At 37.3% G+C, this 22,200-nt stretch overlaps 1 long non-coding RNA gene across 3 annotated transcripts in view; it reads right to left on the bottom strand.

Annotated features, from left to right (window-relative positions):
* Positions 1–5,831: 5,831 nt before the first annotated feature.
* Positions 5,832–22,200, bottom strand: part of LOC136838109 (uncharacterized) — a 29,369-nt gene continuing 13,000 nt past the window's right edge. For 2 of the 3 annotated variants that reach the window (XR_010852873.1, XR_010852871.1), the window contains exons 2-6: positions 14,688–16,247; positions 12,884–13,253; positions 10,369–11,962; positions 9,455–9,567; positions 5,832–7,544 (exon numbers count right to left, since the gene is read on the bottom strand). This is a non-coding gene — a long non-coding RNA (uncharacterized lncRNA). Of the gene's footprint in view, positions 7,545–9,454; positions 9,568–10,368; positions 11,963–12,883; positions 13,299–14,687; positions 16,248–22,200 lie in introns of all 3 variants that reach the window. The other variant, XR_010852872.1, reaches the window with a different exon arrangement.

Raw genomic sequence — 22,200 nt, 5'->3', positions numbered from 1 at the left:
GGACGGATTAAAGCCTAAACTACATATCAGTAGGAGGCTTTCTGAATGATGTTACTATATCAACACTCAAGAAAACCCTGCACAAATCCACTGACATCTGGAAAGGTAAGTTGCTCACTCAGCAATATAAAACCAAGGACATTTTCTAGCATGCATCATGGCCACTGTCTTAACTTACCCAAGGTCAGGGTACATTAACTGTAAATGCAGCTGACATTCTAGTGACTTCTCTAGGTTCCATGACTCAGCAAGGCCTGCCACGATCAGTTTTGGAGCAATGTAAAAGCTTACACCAGTTATACATCAGAATGTACATGAAGCAATAGAGTTACATCTCTAATCACACATTCTGTTAACAACAAATGGCCCCAGACAGTACTATACCACCATTACTTAAGCACCTCACATCTGGGACATACATCTTCAATTCTAAGAGCCAAACACAAGGTTCAGTAAACCAGTACAACACCGTCTACAAACCCTCAGAGGAAACCTTTCTGTACCTGAAGGCACTAAACCAGTGGCTCTCAACCAGGGGTAATTTCAGAGTTTCGGGGGGGAGGAATGGTGAACACGGATTAGCAGGCTCAAACTGGCTCTAGGACCACACAAAATGCATTGGTCTGCACTACTAAAAGGTCACGTTGGGCTTTCTCTCCTCTAGCTTGTGTGTTTGTGTTAGTATTTTGAGGCAGACAATTTTGGAAAGGTCGGGGGAGGGGACATTCTGACATATGGTGAAAGGGTGCATAGGCAAAAAAGTTTGAGAACCACTGCACTAAACCATTTCAAACTGACGTAAACATTTCAGAAATTGGCATTAAAATGTGCTGCAGTTTCTGTAAGGATATGACTAGTTTCTCCATGGCATCCGATTCTTCTAAATCTACTACCAAACTTTCCATGAGAATACTTTCTATTTACATTAAGCTTTATATTAGAAAGGTCACCTGAGGACAGTTTCCTCATCTTAATAGATGACAGGGAAAACCTTTGTTTTCTATCCCTCTATGGTCCCTCACAGCCTCAGATCTCAGCGTGCCTTATGGTAAGGTATTTTGTGAAAGTAGGTATATACTAACCTTTCTAGTACGTATATAAAAACCACATTATTACATAATTATGTCAAAAGGTCTGGGAAATACTTTTGTTTCTGTCATTTTCAGGCCAAAGGCTCCCACAAACATTCTTCCAAGGTTGACACACCCAGCTTTATCTAATTAACTGACGATGTTATGAACTTTGTAAGGTTTCTCACACACAACTCTAAGGGGCCATCGTAGTATTTATCCCTTCTTTATTTCAGGTACACGAATGTAATTTGAACCAAAGACGAGAAGGCGTTTGAGCCCCAAGCTGGTACCCCCTTTTGGAACAACGGTTATGTGTCCGAAACATAATTAAAAGTTTTGTCATACTTTTCAGCAAAAGGATAACTTTTAACTTTGCAAATGTTCTTATAGACTTACTTGAAGGCTTTTAAGCACAACTTTCAACTTTCTAAATGTCTTGAAACTATATCTTTTAAGACATCTGGCAGAATGTAAATGGTATTCTGTATTTAAAAATAACCTTGTGGACAATTTGTATGTAAACTTTTGATATATCAGCATCTGACACAATTAATTAAATGCAGCATCAGCAAAAATGACAAATAAATTCTCTAATCTTCGTAAATGATGCTCTACAAGTTAGAATGATTCCATTACATCACCAAATCTACATAAATGAGGCCAGGAAATGGTATTTGAAATGACAGAACCTAATAATAATTCAATTATAAGTAAAATCAACCAATTCAGTGAAAATTTACCCAAAACTGAGAACCTATCTTTGAAAATAATTTTAGTCAATTATCCATTATAAAAAAAAGTCAGTTTCATATATAAGAACCCCTGGAGACAGATCAAACACCCTGTCAACAAATGTTTACAAGTCAATTTATAAACACAGCTCTAAGGAAAGAATTCTGACAGCTATAAGTTCACCCAAATAATGGCTAATACATTCGAAAATATATACATCATAAGCACGTCTTTTACTTAATGTTCCCCGTTTTCTATGAGATTTAATACAACACTCAAATTCTGTAACAAGACATGGGAGAAAATCTTACAAGAAATCTTAGTGAAAACAGAAAACAGATTGACAAAATGTATAAAAATAGTAGATTTTCTTACAAGTTATTCATAGAAAAATGAACAAGTGATTTTTTGGGACGCCATTATGCTCGTTTGACGCAAAATTCTGACAATGAAAATACACAGGGTCAATTGCCCAGTTCATAAGACACTAAAGGTCAACCAAACATTTGCCTAAGTACAAAACTACATCCATGAGAGCGAACATAAACCTAGGCTTGTCTTGGTGGCAGCCTTGCCCCGCCCACCTTAGGCTTACTGTACTTAACATTATTCTCTGACATTTGAAAGTCTAACATATCTTCCCTAGCCGCATTGAAAACTTGGAAAGCACGAGGGAAGTCTATACGAGACTTCTTCCCATCTCGGCAATCAGCTGTTGTCAGCTTAGAAAACTCAAGCCCTTTGGGTCACCTTCAAAGTTGGCAACCGACTGGTTTCATCATTACCTCCAGCTGGGGGCGCTCTCTCTCTCTCTCTCTCTCTCTCTCTCTCTCTCTCTCTCTCTCTCTCTCTCTCTCTCTCTCTCTCTCTCTCTCCTTCGGGGCACTGCAATGCTGACCCCAAGGAGGCCTTTATTTGTAAGTCTTTCCAGTTTCGTTTACATACAGTGTATTATGAAGACTTCTGAACTTCAGCTCACGTCCCTTAATGAAGGTTAATATTAAATCTTTGCAGACTCTTCTCTAGCTCTCACCATAAACACAGTGTCAAAAACTAGCCTCTGTTATCAAATATTAAAGTACGATTAAACTCCTAACTTAATCACATTACAAAACATGAGCCCCTCGAAATTTATGACAAAATCTCAAGAATTCAATGAACAATATGGTGGCAAAATAAAATATCTTGACATTCTAAGATTTACATGAGTTTCACACCCGAACAATTAAATACCTGTAAATGTTTTAAGCGTGTGTTTAGAGTAGGAATGTAAGAGTAAATGTAAGGGTGAGGTACTTAATCCTTATGTCTGGAAGTAATAGCAAAAACTCCTTGGTGTAAAGTGTGTGAGTGTTAGGGTCAAGTGGTGGGGTGCTTTCAGCAAAGCATGTCATGCGCCCACAGAATCCTCCGATAGAGAAAGAAGCTTTAAAACACGTAAGACATACAGTACAAGGAAGCTTAGGAGGAAAACTATGCATTGATTCTTCAAAATTACTATGTGAAGACTTGGGCAAAGCACAAAGTGTGTATTGGTGCTTCAGTAAAGAGAGAGAGAGAGAGAGAGAGAGAGAGAGAGAGAGAGAGAGAGAGAGAGAGAGAGAGAGAGAGATCTAACCAAAGCAAAAGCATGTGGACTTCAGCATGGCATGAAATGTGCTGGATTTTTTCCTGCCAAGTGTTCAAGCGATCAGAACTGCTTCTACATTGCCAAGAAAGAGTGAAATTCTGCAGCTTCCAAGTTGTGTTGTGACTAAGGAAAGTTTAATGTATTTCAGAGGGGACTGAAGAAATGCCCCTGAATGTGTGGGAGTTTGTGATTTCAAGTTCACAATCAGAATGGAAAGTTGAGAAAAAGTAAGAACAATATCTTAGTTACTTCTACAGCTGAGAACTTTGCAAAAACTTATTGGCTCTCCAGATTTCTGCCAAAGTAGGCTACCAGGGAAAATCTGTATAGCTATGGGCTCGAATTTCGAAGTTCATGTAGCCTAGACTGCAATATACACATATATAAAAATGAGGCACTGGATACAAATATTTTCTGGTTTTTTGGTTGTGCTGAGAAAAGAGAAAGGCAATAATTGCTTCTCTAGCAACATGAAAGCTAAAATTGACAGGAACTGAGCAGAAAGCTGAAATGTAGAAGTCCTTCTACAGTACAAGAAAATCAGTATACAATACACAATTTGGTATACAATAATTTTCCCAATATTCAAACTTCAAAGTTAAATGTTAACAATAACGGTTAACTGAATTTTGATTTGATCAGGTTACTTAAAAGCAATGGGAATTGCAAGAAACATGCTAACAAAACAAAAAATATTAAAACCTTAATCTAAGATAGTCTCCATATGTCAAGACACTGTTCCACTGGGAATTCTAAAATTTATGCAACCTTTAACTCAAGACTTCATGAATCTGAATTTCTTGAACACTTGACGTTAACAAAGCCATAAGCATCCATGATATACTTGTTGTAACGTAACTACATTGTCCAAACTGATTTCCTTCCTAATCTTAGACAACTCTCCTGACAAGATTTCCCTTTTGATAACTATCCGAAATATCCTTGGTGCCTGTAATGGCCTGTACATTATATGGCTACTTGTTCACATGGCTTCATTGTGAGTTATTCTCAAGGAAAGTGTACTTGTAATCATATTCCCTAATTACTAATAACATTTAATTAAACAGCAACTACCCTAATCCCTAAGTAGTCCACTAAGATATGAAATGTCCCTTTTGTAATGGTCAAGAAAGTAAATTAGTGCCCCAGTTAAAATATTACTGACTAGGTCTCAAGGTGATTTTACTCTTCCCAGAAAGTCTGCCTATCAGTGCAACATTAATTAAGAGCACTGAGTTTGATTATGCATATATATATACCCTAAGATACCATCGTTAACAATACCTAATCTCATTTAAGGTAACGCTTCGAATTTGAGTCTATCCTCAAGTAATGTATTCAATAGGGAAGAATCATTCAGCTAAAATACCTCAGAGTAACACTTCAGTATGTAACCTCCCCATGCCACGCTCAGTGTCTTGAAATATGCAGAAATTCCATGATAATAATGCTCTTGATAAGGTACTCTCAATATTTACACAATTAACCTTTAAATGGTTTGTGTTTAATGTTAAACAAGAAGCATTATTTTCACGGCAAACTTGTAAAAAAAAAAATCAAGTATTCTTCAATCGGTTAAAAATAATGACAAGTTCTTCTTCATGTTATCAAATTTGGGATAAAACTGATTAAATGAATGCTGAAATATCTCCTGTCTTAACAGTGCAAATGTTTCAGGCTATGATGCCTCCCTTGTATTAATTGAACAAAGTCTTTCAGCAACCTAAGTTTTAAAGCAAAAGTACCAATGCTTTTACATCAACCTTACAATAACGGAGACCTCGGAACTATTATAAAATTAATTCTCAATAAATCCTGATATAAATCAATAACAAACAAACTATGGATCATAGCTACAAGGAATATATAAGAAAATTAACGCCAAGTCCCTTCTACGATGGAAGCTAATTTAGGAATTTCCTCAGATATATTGACAAAAAAATATCTCTAGCCGAAAATATTGTCTATTCTATGAGAGTTCCTACCTTACGATTTTATTCTACAAAACTGTTCCTAATTATATTGAGTTCCATGATATTCCATAAAATCAGTTGAAATGTTTCTCTTAACTAACGAACTTTTTGCAATGACCATAATTGAGGCGTTCAGCATTACAAGGGCCTCTCGCCCCCCTCCCCCCCAAAAAAATCGAGTTATAATCCATCAAAGCTTTGGAAATTCAGCCCACTCTAATTTCTTTATTTTTCAAGGTACAAAGTTGAATTTTGTCTGAGATGAAGTATTTGCGACCAGGAGTAGAATAGTATGCATAAAAAATTACAGTTCGACCCCACCCCCTTTTTTGGGATAAAAGGGGGATTATTTTAGAGCTGATCAGGTGAAAAAGGCCATTTTCAAAAGTTGGGGCAAGAGGCCCTTCTAATGCTGAACGCCTGATATATGAACTTCAGGGAAGTTGCTGAAAATGATCAGAATCACCTACTGTTAATCTCACGTGATCTTCTAACCTAGGGCAAGCAGTGACCTACTGGATAAGGCAGGTCAAAACTAAGTTGATGAAAAAACTACCCTTTAAACATGATTCAAAATGTAGCCATGACTATAAAATAGTTAATATTAACTGGTAAGAAATCAATTTTAATATCTTGTAGTCTGAAACATCCTTAACTACCTAAAAGCTGATATTAAACTAACGAGAATTATAGGTAAGAAAATATGTATCCTTAAAGGTACTTAGAATATTTATCCTGAAATGTACTAAGCTACTTCGTAGCTGATGACACTAAGAAACTAAAGTGAAAACATTGCAACGAAGAACATAGCTATATAAAAGTTGTAAGATGTTGAGAGAGAGAGAGAGAGAGAGAGAGAGAGAGAGAGAGAGAGAGAGAGAGAGAGAGAGAGACTTGTCCTGACATAACCTGAGCTTTTAGATGGTCGATCTTAAACTTATGAATCTTACGTAAAGGAAAAAGTATCCCGGAGCTTTCAGATAGCTAATACGAATAAGAAAACGACATATGTATCCGGATACACTGAGCTACTTTGAACTGACATGAAACTAATGCTGGATTCATGTAAAAACTAAACTACGCATCCTGCAACATGTGAACTAGTTGATTGCTGATGTGAAACAGATGCAGAACGTCCCGCACATAAAAATGTCTACATCCTACACAATTTTGAGCTGATAGGAAGCTTAAAATTGCCAAGAAATAAAAAAAACATATTCCTGAAATGTCCTTAAGCTTATGAATCTTACGCAGAAAAGACTATGTATCCTTAAATATACTGATTTACCCTACAGCTTCTGCTGAACTGATGTGAGAAGTAAGTTAGCAATATTCATCCACAAACACTGAGCTATTTAACGACCTATAAAGAAATTCAAAGTGGAAAATAAAGTGTTTAGCCTGAAATAAGCTTAGCTAACTGACAGCTGATATTAAAGTGATCAGAACTCTTTGTCAGGGAACTACAGTAGAATCCTGAAACATAACTCAGTTATATGTCAGCTGATGTCAAATTAAGAGAAGTCTAAGTAAATGCTTTAGGTAATGTTGAACCTATATGAGTTTTGGGCATAAAAAATTCTGTGTTATGAACTTGGCGGAATAATTCCTCCAAGGTTATGAATGACAATGGGCTACTGGACGGCTAACATTCAACTGATTAAAAACAATAACTGTACTGTGGAAAATATACATCCTGAAACATTAGCAGTAATTAAACCAGTAGCAGGTCTAATTAATAAGTTACGTATCCCGCACCACAGTGAACTGCATTACATGATAAAGACTCCAACAGTTCCCACTAAAAAATTACGAGCAGCAAGCTGGACTCGACTCGACTTTTGGTCAGCAGGCTGCTATGACCCTGATAAAACACTTGCGCAATATAAATTTAGCCCAATCCTAGCTTTAATAGTCAAAAGAGCTAAGATTATAACAGCGCCACGTGAAAGTATGACTCTATCCAATGGGGCCATTTTTCCTTCTTCATCTGGTCGTAAGCAGGTGTTGACACTCGGGCCCTTGGGGCAAATTTGATGAATGAAATCTTGGACATCGCTTGAAGCTGAACCTTCTTTCCAAGCAAGGAGTTGTGGATTCCCATTTGTATGCTTGCAGGCTGCAGCAGACACTTTCCTGAAGAGATGAGGAACAAGTTAGGATATCACGTCGCGCTGAGATCTTTTGGCTTTCAGGATATTATTAAGAATCGTCATAATTAGGCACCAAGTATCCTAAAACTTGGACCCTTTCATTAAGAGGGCCACAGATGGGACAGGGTCTTTTTAGACCAGTACTGAACGTCTGTGCTCTTATATCAAGGATATCTTAATGAAATAGCGTTTTGTTTGGTCACAGCCACAGTCAATGTTAATTTAAAATTGGATTGCAAAGCAAATTTCACTTAAAATTGAGAGGCTTTTTAGTGTAAGTTTCACATAGGGAATTCCAGTAAAAATTCGCTCTTTGTAATTATTATTATTAATTATTATTATTATTATTATTATTATTATTATTATTATTATAGTTACAGTAAATGATAATTTAAAATTGGACTGCAACGCAAAATTCACTGAAAAGTGAGAGGCTTCTTTGTGTAAGTTTAAATGAGCAAATTACAATTAAAAGTTTTTATCTTTATCTGTATTACTATTATCATTATTAATATTTTATAAATTTTATTACCATTGATACATTAGCCTGTCTATAACATTTATAAAGTCATTCCAACACTCACGTAACCTGGTAAAAATTTCCTGTGCCTACAATGTCCCACCTCTCTGTAATTTGTTTTAAATCATCTCTTATTTGGTTCAATCATTTACAAAAAAAAGAGCCATCTACTGCTCTCACTAACTGCATTCCTCAAGGTGCTGATCAAATACCCATCCATTTTGTCTAAGATGCCCCATAACTGATCCATAATCATTAGACAATGACAGAGAAAGTTCACCCAGTCTTGCAGAGTTTCAAAATTTCATAATACCAATTTTTTTTTTTTTTTTTTTTTTTTTTTTTTAGAAAAGTTATGAATCCTAAAAGGATTTGCATAACCTACCCTAAAGTTTTACCTCGTCAAAGTTTACAGAGGGGATTTTGTTCACTGGTCATCTTGTCAAAAACTGAGTTTCAAGTTATGAAATTGCAGCTAACATTCTCCATCCACAGATGAATCACCTGTATTCTGAGCTACCTGGACTGCACAGTAGGTATTCTTCAGTGACTACTAATCCCATTGGAACACTTAAAAGGTGAACTGTTTCATGAACATTCTTACGCTCAGTTTTTGTATCAACAGAAGCATTTTTCTAGGATATCTTAAGAGACAAAATAGGCGTTCCTTTTGTCCAAAGAAAACAGATTTTACTCAAATTATATACCATGAAATTATCAGTTCAATGACATTTAAATTCTACGCGTGAAATTTATTCATGTCTTAAGATTTTGGTGAACCATATGATGAAAAATGTACTTCTATTTACATAAGAGTACCAACATCCAACTATATCACGCCCGAAAACAAATCATATATCTAAGAACACTATGGGACAAATGTCAAAATTATGGTCAAGACACCACTGTACTGAAAATTCTCAGATTCGTAGACCACATTCCCTTCTACGAAGCTTGAATATGCTTCCCTGAATCCTTCGAGAGCAAATTTTTCCCCTGTGCAAAATGTACTTTACTTTTAAACTTTTCCCATCAACACTACTCAGTACAATTTATATAAATGGGTATCTTCGTTTGAGACATATTTATTTCTTGATACCTCACTCTCTTTGATGAAATTGATACTTAAAATGTTTTATCCTTAAACTTGACTACAGGCTAGGGAACATTCTCAGGTTTCAAATATTTATTAAAGCTCTTGACTAACTTTGACAAATCTGGCCCGTTGTTCATTACAGTCAGCCTGCATGAACATACTGTAAGTGTTAAATAGTGTCCCAGGTTCTGCTTTATAGTCAATCACAAACAATGTTGAAAAGGTCTTGCATTTATCTCAAATCAGTAGAAAAGTTCTCTTGTTATCAAGGCCTTACCTTTACAAGCATGGATTCAGATGAACAGACCTTGTCTCACTCAAACATAGGATGTGCAGGACTCCTCACACTATGGTTACCAGTACTGACTGCCGTTCTGCCAGCTGCTCAGCCTGAGAGGAAAACATTCAATCATGTTCTAATGATGTTAATTCAAGCTAGACTTCTCAAGGGACTGAAATCATTTTACTTTCTATTTTAAATCTAAAGCTCCTGAGCAAATCTTTCAAACTGATCAAGCTGAGTCGAAGGTAAGTCTTAACTTTCAAATGTTACAATTGTGGTCTGTAGCTCCCTTTTAAATCATCTCTACTTTTTTTCTTATAGAAATCGCTTATATTTTCAAGGTGCAAAGCTCAGCTAAAGAGGCTTCTTGAAGTTGCATGAAATAACTGCAGGTGATTTGTGTCCTAAAGCCATTCTCCTCTAAGAGGCTGTGACTCAATGTAAGAGTTTCAGCTTACTACATAAATAGTCCTACTTGCTGAGGTCACAGCTGTGGCATTTGGATGACTTGTACTTCTAACTAATGGATCATTACGTATGAAAATCTGTGATGTCAGGAGAATGGGAATATCCTATGCATTTCATACATGAAGTTTCTATTCACTTCAGCAACTGTACTGTCTATTTCATATTCCTTGAACAGTCTACAACCAGAATAAAATCTTCAAAGTCTACTTCCATTTGTGCCTTTTGCAGAAAGTTAATGAATATATGTACTGTACAGAAAATATCATCTTAAATTACTGGTTTTTTAGCACTACCACTTAGGTTTATCATTATTTCCTAAGTCTCTACTTACATATTATCCATATTCGTAGAATAAAGATTTTAAAGTGCTACACCCTATCTGAATGGTCTCCTAAAGAGCTAAAAAAGGATTTTGTGCCCCTAAATAGCCCAAGACTCACCAGTGATATTTCAGGTTTTGACGACTTAAGACACCTGATAGGCTGCTCTCCCCTTGTGTTTGTTTCTGGGAGGCCCTCGCAGTCTTCATTTGTTTTATTAGGCGGAACAGATTCTTGGTTGTTGTTTATACTTTTCTTGAAAAACTGCCTCCTTTGACGTAACTGTCTCTGATATCTCCATAATTTGCCTTCTCCTTGACAGCTGGGGTAACTAACTTACTGAATAGTGTAGCGTTTTGCGCTTAAAACACCCATTTTTCTACAATGTTCATTGCCACCTGGTTCCACTGACTCATGTTCCTCTGTGCTCATTTGTGTAGACATACTGTAGTGCTTGGAAGCAGTTGATGAATGGTGATTTCATGAATGTCTTCAATTCTCATGCTTCATACTTTCCAGTTGCTTGAGGAAATTACTTACTCTACACCACCTGCTCATTTCTATACCCGGCACATGATTAAATTCATGGTTAGCCAGTTGCATTTCGTTCATTTATCTTCTTGTATATTGCCACTGGAATAGGTTCTCGTTGTTAATAATGAGAAAAGTCCAAGTATTTACCATCTTGTTTAACTGGCTTAGTTGCTCACTGGTTGACTTAAAAACTGCATTCTGATTTAAAGTTAATTTCATGCAATTATTGTCAAACTTTGTCATTTTTTCCTGTGGCAATGGGTCAGTGACAGTATACAGTTTCAGTTGCAATTCCTGTCAACCTTTTAAATTGTTTCTTCCCACACTTTATGCATCTTCTAGACTTGGGACTTGCAGCTTCTCACACTTTCATGGACAATGAAGCTTTGCACACGTCCAGTCATGGACAATGTGCGGATAAATGGAAGCACCACCTACGGTCCTGGCCTATAGTTATTTCCATAACTATTAGCTTACCTGGAGACAAATGGTTTGTCAGAGCTCCACTACTTGCCTTATGCTTCAGGGGATGCATCAATCTGTGTTACTCTGCAGAAAGGTTCGATCCAGTAAGTGGTGAGATCTGTACTTGTGGCCACCATCGTCCTTGGGTGAAGAGAACTGATGGAACCACAGGGTAACGCCTCAGGTAGAAGTATCTTGTCCCCTAAGAGTTATCTGTGCTCTGTGAGGCGAGCACTCCAAGCTGACACTCATACTTGCCCATCACCATCCTACTGTAGTTGTGCTGGTTGTAGGAAGTCTGTCCCCGTTTGGTGGTTTGGGAGTCCAAGGCAATCTTGCTCTTAGGTATGGGGTCCATATAGCTGCGTGAAGAGTGGCCATCCTATGGTACTACTGTGGGACCATGAAGCTGTGGGGCTCTGTTGGGTACACTAACCACTAGCTTGACTTGAATAGCCAGAGGTTAGGGTATGGTGTCCTTGGTGGGCATGGCCGTGGAGGTCCATTGGCACTACTGAAGGTGTGTGGTGATCAGATTTGCCACCTGGTTTCTCAGGACTGACTTTCAACTGTGGCTTGCCCTTTGCGTTGGGTGTACCATCAGGCAAAGCCAAGCCATGTATCCACTCTTGCGGTGTGGTACATTCCACTATTAATAAATTATCATCATCTGCCCGCTTTATACACCATCAGAGTATCTCGGAACAGTAGCAGCCTGCAAAGGAAAAAATCTCTATAGAAAGCCAAACTGACTTGAATATGAAATAACCTATGTTAAACCTTCCCCAAATTTGATCAAGGTATAGTTCATCTATAAAAATCCTGTTATTATGTAGTGTAGAATGAAATATAAGTGACACTGACTGAATTAGGACCAAAAAATTGCTGTACTAACCATGTTATAAAATGAATATAAAAACTGGCAGATAATATTCAGCATTAATTATATGCTACAAAAGGCAGCCTGGAGTGTCACTGATAATGGCTCAGCAAAAAACTACAAATTCATAGCTCAGCATTTTGTGCAGATGGCTGTATGAATTCAACGTTGTCAGTCAGATGTTGCCACACTTATTAAAAGGTTCAATCAGTCATTGTTCTTGTCATGATTATCGTACTGTAGTGCACATTAAAACTTGAACTGTTCATAACAGCAACATGAATTTTTCCAGTTCCCAACAAAAGCTTTTATTGCCTTCACTCTTCCAGATCAGTCGTCAGACACACAAATAACATGAACAACTCCACTCTGGATTAAACAAATGTTCGACTAGATATTTTTCATCCAGGAGGGCTTTTGAGAAAACCAGTATTTAGCAGAAATATTGAAATTTAAAATGACAAATTATTTCCACATCATTCATGAAAGCATGGAGGAGGAGGAGGAGGAGGAGGAGGAGGAGGAGGAGGAGGAGGAGGAGGATTCATTCAGCAGACCATGGTGGTACAACCCCTAAGCTTTATCATGGACACATTATCCTCCATTTTACTAAAAACTAGACCAATGAGCCAAAAACCAACTATTTTCTTTTGTACAGCTGCGATTTTCTGATACATTGTACATAAGCCATATGCTTCTTCAGCATTGACTAGGTAAAATAAAATAGATAAGAGAAAGTGACATACAACATCTTACCATTCAGTAAAGTCTGGCCACATTGCAATCATCACCTTCCTCTGCATCTTTTCCCACCTCCATTTGGGGTCGATGTTTCTGACAGCTTTCCTCCTCCACCCGGCTCTTCGGTCAGACACATCGTCCCCTGACTGTGAATGTTCGTCTAACAGGTCTTCTTTAACTACATCCACCCACCACCGCTTCGGTCTTCCTCTCATCCCTTCTCATCACATGGCCATACCACTGCAGTCTTCTTTCCTGGGCCTTCTTTGATAGTTCTATGACTTTAGCAGTTCCTCTTATTCTTTCATTTTGGATCCTGTCCATTTTTGTTCCTCTACACATCCGTTGTGATATTGTTGTAAATAAATCCACACTTCAAGCTGCCCTGTCGTAGATGAGATGTGATCAGTTGGTAAAAATGCCCTTTGACCTAAGAAACGACAAGATTCATTATTAGTAGTGTTAGTTGAATTTAACTTCAGACCTAGCGTAGTATTTGGGGACTAAAAATCTCTACATAGTCTACGTAGTGAATTGACAGACCCAGAACCAAGTGCCTGTCCTTACAGGAATAACCAGGAACGCCACTATGCTTAACAATGTATCCAGTTAAAGTTGTCCTTTAAAACTCAGCTCTGATTTGTATCTGAGAAACAAAGAGTATAATATATGCTTGATGCCTGCTAGGCGTACCGTACAGTACGTGGGTAAAGCAAGTGGAATGGAATGGAATAGAATAGAGAGTTTAGGCCAAAGGCCAAGCACTGGGACCTATGAGGTCATTCAGCGCTGGAAAGGAAATTGAGAGCAGGTAGGTTTGAAAGGTGTGACAAGAGGAAAACCTCAAAGCAGCTGCACTTTGAAATAATTGTTAGGAGAGGGTTAAGGACAGCGAAGAGGAAGAAAGATTCTATGGATGGAGTGGGTAAAGGAAAGAACCAGGTTGAAATGAAGGATTAATTCTTGAAGAAGTACCATTAAAAACATTCAGTGAACTTTGTTAACGGCTGTGTGATATGGGGTTTAGGTTGCCTGATGTAATAACAGTACTGAAGGTCATCTAATACTGTATATTGTGCCCTTCTAAGCCGATGGGATGGACACTGGGAGAAGACAGATGGTAGGCCTACTGTGATGCTTTCTTAACAAGGTGCTCGGAGTCTCTTTGATAACTCTGGTCTCTACCTCTGCTTTACCCAGTGACGAATGTCACAAAGGTCACCTCCACAGGGAACAACAGTTAATTATCTCCAAAAACCAGTCGAACTTCTATTTGGTGCACTTGACCTAAAAGTACTTGACCAACATCACTTCCATACACGGGTTTTGCAAACAAACCCGTCGCATGGGATTATTATCTATAATAATTCTCTATCAAAATGTTCTCGTCACAACAGACCTCTAAAATTCGTCACCAAACCAGAATCGGAGGTTGAATGGAGTGGGGTAAATGGGAATGTTCCTGAACCTGTCATTGTTTAGTTTAGAATGACACTTACAGAGGTAACTTGATAGACTTCAGTGCTGTGTAAATTCGACTAAGCCTATTCCCAACCCAAGGTTCGTCATTTTATATAAGAACTATATCCATAAAACCTTCAGGAGCGTCAGTATTCATGGCAAACTTTTATATTTTTACTGAACGTGGGCATAAAATATTTTCACTCTCGTATTGACATTGTTTTTTTAAATTAGCAAATATTTTATATTTTTACTAAACGTAAATATTTTTATACTCGTATGATGAGCCTTGAGTTATTGACAGATTAACCGTTTTTTCAAAATAAAATTATGTAACTAATTAAAAAAAAAACCTCACCTGGTTAAATTGTCGACTTTTGTCCTGCCATGAGGGTTGAATAGCTTTCCACATCCCACACCGTTGCCAGTTTTACTATTTTGGGGTTCCACTGGTTCGTTGCTGCTCCTCGGTGTCGTCTAGGCGTAAAACTAGGTCGTCTAGGCGTAAAACTTGGTCGTTTCAATAAATCTATAAAGCCGAATTGATACAACCAGTTCATTTCCACAAAAACAGTTTAAGCGCTAAAATCGATTTCCTCAAACATTTACATGTTTTTTATTTTTTATCATAGCTGTCGCATTTTGGTTACATTTATAGCCACTCATCCGATACATACTCGTATATGAAAGCATTTATCTTACTGCAATATAAATTGACACAAGTATCTAGTACGTATGGCACAGCTCACGAATTACCTGTTCGTTTTTCTATATTTTTTTACTCAGTAATTTCGCGATTCTAATATTAACAATCAAGTTTTAAGTCAACAATCAATTTAAAAAAATGGCCTAAAAGTTTGAAAATGAATGTAACATATACAAAAGGTTTAAAAGATGTATTAATTTGAATACAATATTTTTGGGAGTTTTGCCCTCTTTTCGATGACAGACCTTTTTTTTAGAACAATATTTTATCCTAGGCGACAATTTCGCGAATCTAAATATAAACAGCTACAATTAACTTATTCGCTGTTCCAATTTTCTTACAAACATAAACACCGCTGGACTGTGGAACAGCCTCCCTTCAGAGAACGTCGTGCAATTGTCACTACACTTCAAGCTTAGATGCATCGCATTACTACCCTAAAATACCATTCGACTTGTGTTTTAATATTTTACTTATTTTCATTTGTTTATTAATTTGTTAATTTGCCAGTTTTTCTAATAACTGATCTCTTCCTCTTTCTGTATTTCATGTTACCTTCTGTTACTTCTTTGGAATGAACACCAAATTCTTTGGAAGCTGGAATTTCAAGTCAATGGCCCCTTTGGTGGGCTTCTTGTTTCATGAGTAGGGTTCTTCATCTTCTGAATAATAATAATGATAATAAACTAAAATCTTAAAAACATGCTCAATTAAATGGTTTCTGTAATATCATTGAATGCCTCTATCTGTACTACGTATTTCAAAAGAATACACTCGCAACAATAGACCAACGCCACAGGTCTCATTTCCCTGTGAAGGGATTGTGTTTAGCAACCTTATCAAAGGCCGTGTCTGTCTGAATTGAGCGTCCTGACAGAGAATATAAATGGTTTTGTTCAACGCGCTTCCATCAATGGTCGAACTTACTCCGGTTCTTCATGTTAATACGACGGCAACTTAAGAAGACTTTAGGTAGTACGTTGTCAATGCAGCGGCTGAAGGGTCTGTAGCCGCGAGGCTATTAGGCTGTAGCCTCGCGGCTCCCAATTTGCACTCATTTCCATTATATCAAATAAGAAGGTAGCCATAGACGTGTCATTGAAAACCTTCTCATTTGACATAATGGAAAAAAAAACCTGGAATTGTATCGAATTGGCTTTATCACTGATGTATTGAATCGACCATAACGTCTTTCTTGAAGTAAGACCTCGTCTGTAAACAAACAATTGAACCTACATTAATTACCCAGTTGCAAAATGTTCTTCTTCGATACAAATAATCATGAATGAATGAGTTTTCACTTATGGAGAAATTGTACACATTTCTATAAGCACGGGCGCCCGCAGCATATTTTCCAAGGGGGGGGGGGGACGGCAAATCCTAATGCAGACAAACACTTTTAACCCTTTGTACTTGCAGGTTAATTCCAAAAACAGTGTCAGCGCCTGCATTTCTTTAATGAATAATGCAATTATATATATATATATATATATATATATATATATATATATATATATATATATATATATATATATATATATATATATATATATATATATATATATATATATTTATGTATATGTATGTTTGTTTATTATATATATATATATATATATATATATATATATATATATATATATATATATATATATATATATATATATATAATATATATATATATATATATATATATATATATATATATATATATATATATATATATATATATATATATATACATATATACATATATACATATATACATATATATACACACACACACATATATATATATATATATATATATATATATATATATATATATATATATATATATATATATATATATATATATATATATATATATATATATATATATATATATATATATATATAAAAATTTGTTTCCACGATTTCAGCGGGGCAAGTGGGGCCCCCCTCCTTGCCCCTACATGCGAGCACCCATGTCTTTAGGTTATACAGTTACTATTAGGCGAGGAAAATGAGTTCGGGTCGTTTTGCCCGTAAGTCATTTAGGCCGTAAGCACGTTTCCGTGCAAAAAGGGCGCCGTGTTTAGTGCCAGCCCCTTGGCGATGTACGTAAAACATAAAATAATAACGGTAAATACCATAAACATAACGTCTTACATTGTTTTGGATGTTACGGCCTAAGTGACTTACGGCCGAAACGACCAGGACCGGAGGAGGAAAATCATCAACTGCCGTTCGGTACATTGCGGCAAAAACCGAGTTCTTATTCAGCAACAAAAATGTTAATGGATGATTCCAAATTATACCTTTCATTACCTCGGTCTCTTTAGCACCATGTATGTACTACAGAGTTTCAGAATGGCCACATTACTACCAAAAACTCAAGATAAAATTACGAAATCGGGGAATAGACACTTTTTGAGCCAGTCATAAAATTAGAACCTATTTAATTTCGCAAAGTAATATGGTCACTACTTCAAATCAAATGTCTTCAAATGAACACAATAATATTCTCTGGAAGCTTCAATTTCAAGTCAATGGGTCCTTTGGTGGGCTTGTTGCATCTGAATAGGGTTCTTAGTCTTCTAAATAATGATGATGATAGTAACTAACCTCGCTCGTAGCCTAATATCGGGGCAAACACTTTCTTAACTTTATACCGTTCTCAGGTAACAAGCCAGCCTGCAGGCCTACAGTACATGGGTGCTTAACACTTAAATTTACACACATATATATACTGCCAACATAAGCGTCGGCATTCCTTTCAAACGACCCTCTGTTGTCATAACCTATATATAGCCTTTTTTCTTGGTCAGCGTCTCTGTATAATAATAATGATAAAGTCACTATTGTTATTTGCCTAATCTACGACAAATACAATACATAAATAAAGGGTGCATTCGCCTTCATTCGTCACGATTGCCTTCAGTAACGATCATGCGGCAGTGCTTGACAAATTCAGTAGTTTACGTGATTTTAAGTTTCACCATTTGACAGCAACTCTTTCAATACGGAATGGAATTGCACATGAAAGACCAAATACCTCTGGTACCCAGAAGCACTGACAAGGTAAATAACACCACAGGAACAGAGTTCTGTTAAAGATTCTGCGGATCTCTGACTAGAACACTCGACACTTACACGTCCACCTCATCTCGAGCAAGACGGGTGACTGAACTCACCTGCCTCAAGTGAGGCGTTACCACCCATTCGGCCGAACCTCCGGTTGCCTCAATTTACCTGTTCAGTCACTTCGGAACTACAACGGTCAACTTTGTTGGCAGATGGACTTAGAAAGATCTTTGACGTCAGATTTTTTTTTTTTTAAATACGTGGACGAATAAAATAAAACTGAAACACCCACAAGACTATGTCTTGCCCAGAAATAGTAGAAAAAATTTTGGCGGATCGAAAAACATCTTTTGAATTCTTCCGAGGGTTTTAACTAAGAGAGAGAAAGAGAGAGAGAGAGAGAGAGAGAGAGAGAGAGACCCACCAATGAACTCCTGACCTATTTCTGGTCAGAATCGGGTGAATCCCGGACTTTTTCTTGAAATCCCAGGCTAGTGAAATGACAGATGGGCGTGGCAGGGGCTTCGAGCTGTCGAACGGAGTTGCAAACGGCTGATGACAGACTGAAATGGGGAAGTTTTCTCTTCATTTCTGGTAAAAGCAATAAAGCCTGTCTTTGAACCTATAATCTAGCATCCATGGATCCTCCCCGACGAGGAACTGGTGCAAAAATTGTCACTACACAAGTGTCCTTTTGTGCTCTTCGGATTCCACAATAAGCTGTAGGTCCCGTTGCTAGGTAACCAGTTGGTTCTTAGCCAAGTAAAATAAGCCTAATCCTTCCTTGGGGCCAGCCCTCTCTCTCTAGGAGAGCTGTTAATCAGCTCCTCAGTGGTCTGGTTAAACTAAGGTATACTTAACTTAACTCTCCTATCGTAAGTGTACTGTACATTCAGCATCAAACCTTTCATAAGCGAAATTACAAAAGTGCGTGGGTAATGAAATGCAGTATAATTATGAACAATGGAAATGGGGAAACAGCCAGCCGTTTAGAGATTCCCTGCGGAATGGGAATGCTGTAATGGAAGGGACACGGGATGGAAGTGGGTATGGACGTCATAAGTGGCACTGCAAATTGGGCGTGTTGGATAATCCTCTGGGAGATACATAGGGATTTGCACGAATTTCAGAAGGATTATTAAGAGCATGTTAGTGGTTGGTTCTTAACCTTTTACTTACCACGCCCCCTCTAAGAGTTGGTCCTTCCCTCCTCGGCCACCCCCCACCCCAGTATCTATGAGTAAAATTCCTTCCCAGATTTAAAGTAAAAAAAAAAAAGAGAGAGAGAGTAAAATCCCCTCGCACATTTAAAGGGAAATAAAAAAAAAAGAGAAAGAGAAGAAGTGGTGTTTTTATTCTTTTGGGAATAAATTAGTGAGATACTTGACACTGCTTCTTCTTAGCGACTCTTGTTAAGAGAATAACGAATATAATTAGAGGATTTTCAACTTTTCCCTTGGGTTCGTGCCCCACCCCCACCTTGGAAATTGCTGATCCCCCCTCCGCCCTCCCACCGGTTGAGAACCACTGCTCTAAAACATGAGTACCCTAACGTCCGCCAACGCAGATCCAACCACAAGGAACACTGTCTCTTCACTACGACTATAATCTCCAGGTCTGTTCCTGGAAGCTTCGTGCTGTGTATTCATGCGCGCGTGAATGTGTCACTGTGCTAGGTTCGTGGTACTGTGTCATCGTGTTATGTCCCTCTTCCTACGTATTGTGGATAATGCTTTTGCCTTTATGAGATGAGAAGATTATTCTGGAAGGGACACAGGTATGGAAAACTGGAAGAGAAACTAATTATATATATATATATATATATATATATATATATATATATATATATATATATATATATATATATATATATATATATATATATATGTATGTATGTATGTATGTATATACTATCGCCAAGTTGTGAAATTTCCTGAATGTTTGGGAATTTTTCTCTGTTTCACAGCCAAACAGTTAATGTGGATCATCAAAGAAAAAGGACATTCATGGAATAGTGAATACTTCAGAGAAACTGTGGTTACTGGTGGAATATTTCCTTTCCTCAAAGATCCTGAAGATGTGTTATCTGTTGAAGAAGTCACATTTTTACATGACAAGGCACCATGTTTCAAGGCTCTTCAGACACGGGAGCTGCTTCTTCTAAACAGTGGTATCGATTTCTTCTCGTCAAGTGAGTTTCCAGGTAGCTCCCCTGACCTTAATGTGTGTGAAAACATTGGTAGTATCTTAAAGGATCGTGTTGAAGCGCGCACAGTGAACTATGATGGTATACCAAGCCTCTACAACAGAGGTTCTCAACCTTTATTGCTTAGTGGCGCATTAATGATATATCCTGGAATTTGACGGCGCACCAACTCTACAGTCAGTGTAATTATAACTATTATTATATAAGCCTGCTACATATTCAACTGACACAAAGGTACACACTATGTAGGGCTACCCATAATATTAGTTCAAATATGTGTGCACACATGTGTAATTGTTATGATAATGAAGTAATACAGTAATAATAATAATAATAATAATAATAATAATAATTATTATTATTAATAATAATATTATTATTATTATTTTCTATTATATATGAATGAATTAATGAGCACATGGGAATGATGTACAACATACATTCCAGTTGTAGATTAAACATACCTGATTAATGGAACACTTGCGCCTGTCTGGATTTGCACATCCTTTCGATGTTAGGAGGGACACTAGACAGGAACACTCTCATTTCCTCTCCAACACTCAGCAATCTGGACCTCTTCTTTGTTTTGATGTTTGTGAGTGTTGAAAATCCTAGTTCACACAGGTATGAGGTCAAGAACTGCAGCAATATTTTCTGGGCTTTTACGGCTATATGAGGGTGTTCCTTTTCAATTCTTATCCAAAAGCTTTCTAGTGACATATTCAAGTATTCCAGTTTTAGCGTGCGGTCATTATGGATGTTAATTAGTTCCTCTTCTTCAAGGATACTAAGTTGTGGCTTGCTTGAGGGATCATGGATGAAAGGATTTCTTATCCAATCATACTGATCAGCAGATATATTATGGAAATATTTTTCAATGTTCCGTTCTAGAATTTCAAGGTGCTCCTTGATGAGTGGAATGATGTCTGTATATTTAGCTTCAACAGTCTTTTGAAACATATCGGCATTGCCATCACTCACCCTATCTTTCCAAAGCCTTATTTTCTCCAGCAAGCCCTTTATTTTGTCAGTTGATGTTAACATATTTTCATTTTTCCCTTGCATACTAGTATTAACCTTGTTTAGATGTTCAAATATATCTGCCAGGTAGCATAACTTTGCGCTCCAAATTTCATCACCCAGTAGTTCACAAAATTCAGGGTTTCCCTGAAGAGTGAAGAAAACTATCATTTCCTGTCTCAGTTCATGTACTCTCGACAACACCTTGCCTCTTGATAGCCACCTGACCTCTGTGTGGAGGAGAAGGCCTTCGTGGGCAGATCCCATTTCTTCACAGAGAATGGAAAACAGTCTTGTCTGCTTTGGTCTGCTCCTTATGAAGTTCACCATCTTTACAACACTTTCAAGCACAAGCTTTAATTTCTGTCCAAGTGTCTTTCCACTAAGATTTTCACAATGTAAGAAACAATGTGTTGTAATCAGGTGTGGGTCTGCGCTAATGACACGAAACCTTTTACTGATCCCACCATAGATGGACAGCCATCTGTGCAAATTCCCACACATAATTTCCACGTCAGTCTCATTTCTTTCAAGTATTCTGCTACTGAAGAGAGTATGTCCTGTCCTGAAGTTTGCACAGGTTCTTTGCAGCACAAAAATTGTTCAGTTATCTTATTATCAGTAATATATCTGATGAACACTAGTAATTGGGATTTACCTCCAGTATCAGTTGACTCGTGTGCTTGCAGAGCATACATTTTATCTTTCATAAGCTCACTGACAGTCTTTTCAATGTCAGACGACATATCCTTGATTCGTCTGCCAATAGTGTCGTCCGAGAGAGGTATTCTTTTTTACTTCTTTTTCAGCCTCATCACCAAACAAAGTTTTCACCACAGCACAAGTTGGAAGAAAATATGACTCCGCAACTGAATG

The sequence above is a fragment of the Macrobrachium rosenbergii genome, unplaced genomic scaffold (assembly GCF_040412425.1).
Source record: "Macrobrachium rosenbergii isolate ZJJX-2024 unplaced genomic scaffold, ASM4041242v1 171, whole genome shotgun sequence".
Lineage (NCBI taxonomy): Eukaryota > Metazoa > Arthropoda > Malacostraca > Decapoda > Palaemonidae > Macrobrachium > Macrobrachium rosenbergii.
This window is presented reverse-complemented; position numbering and strand designations above follow the sequence as displayed.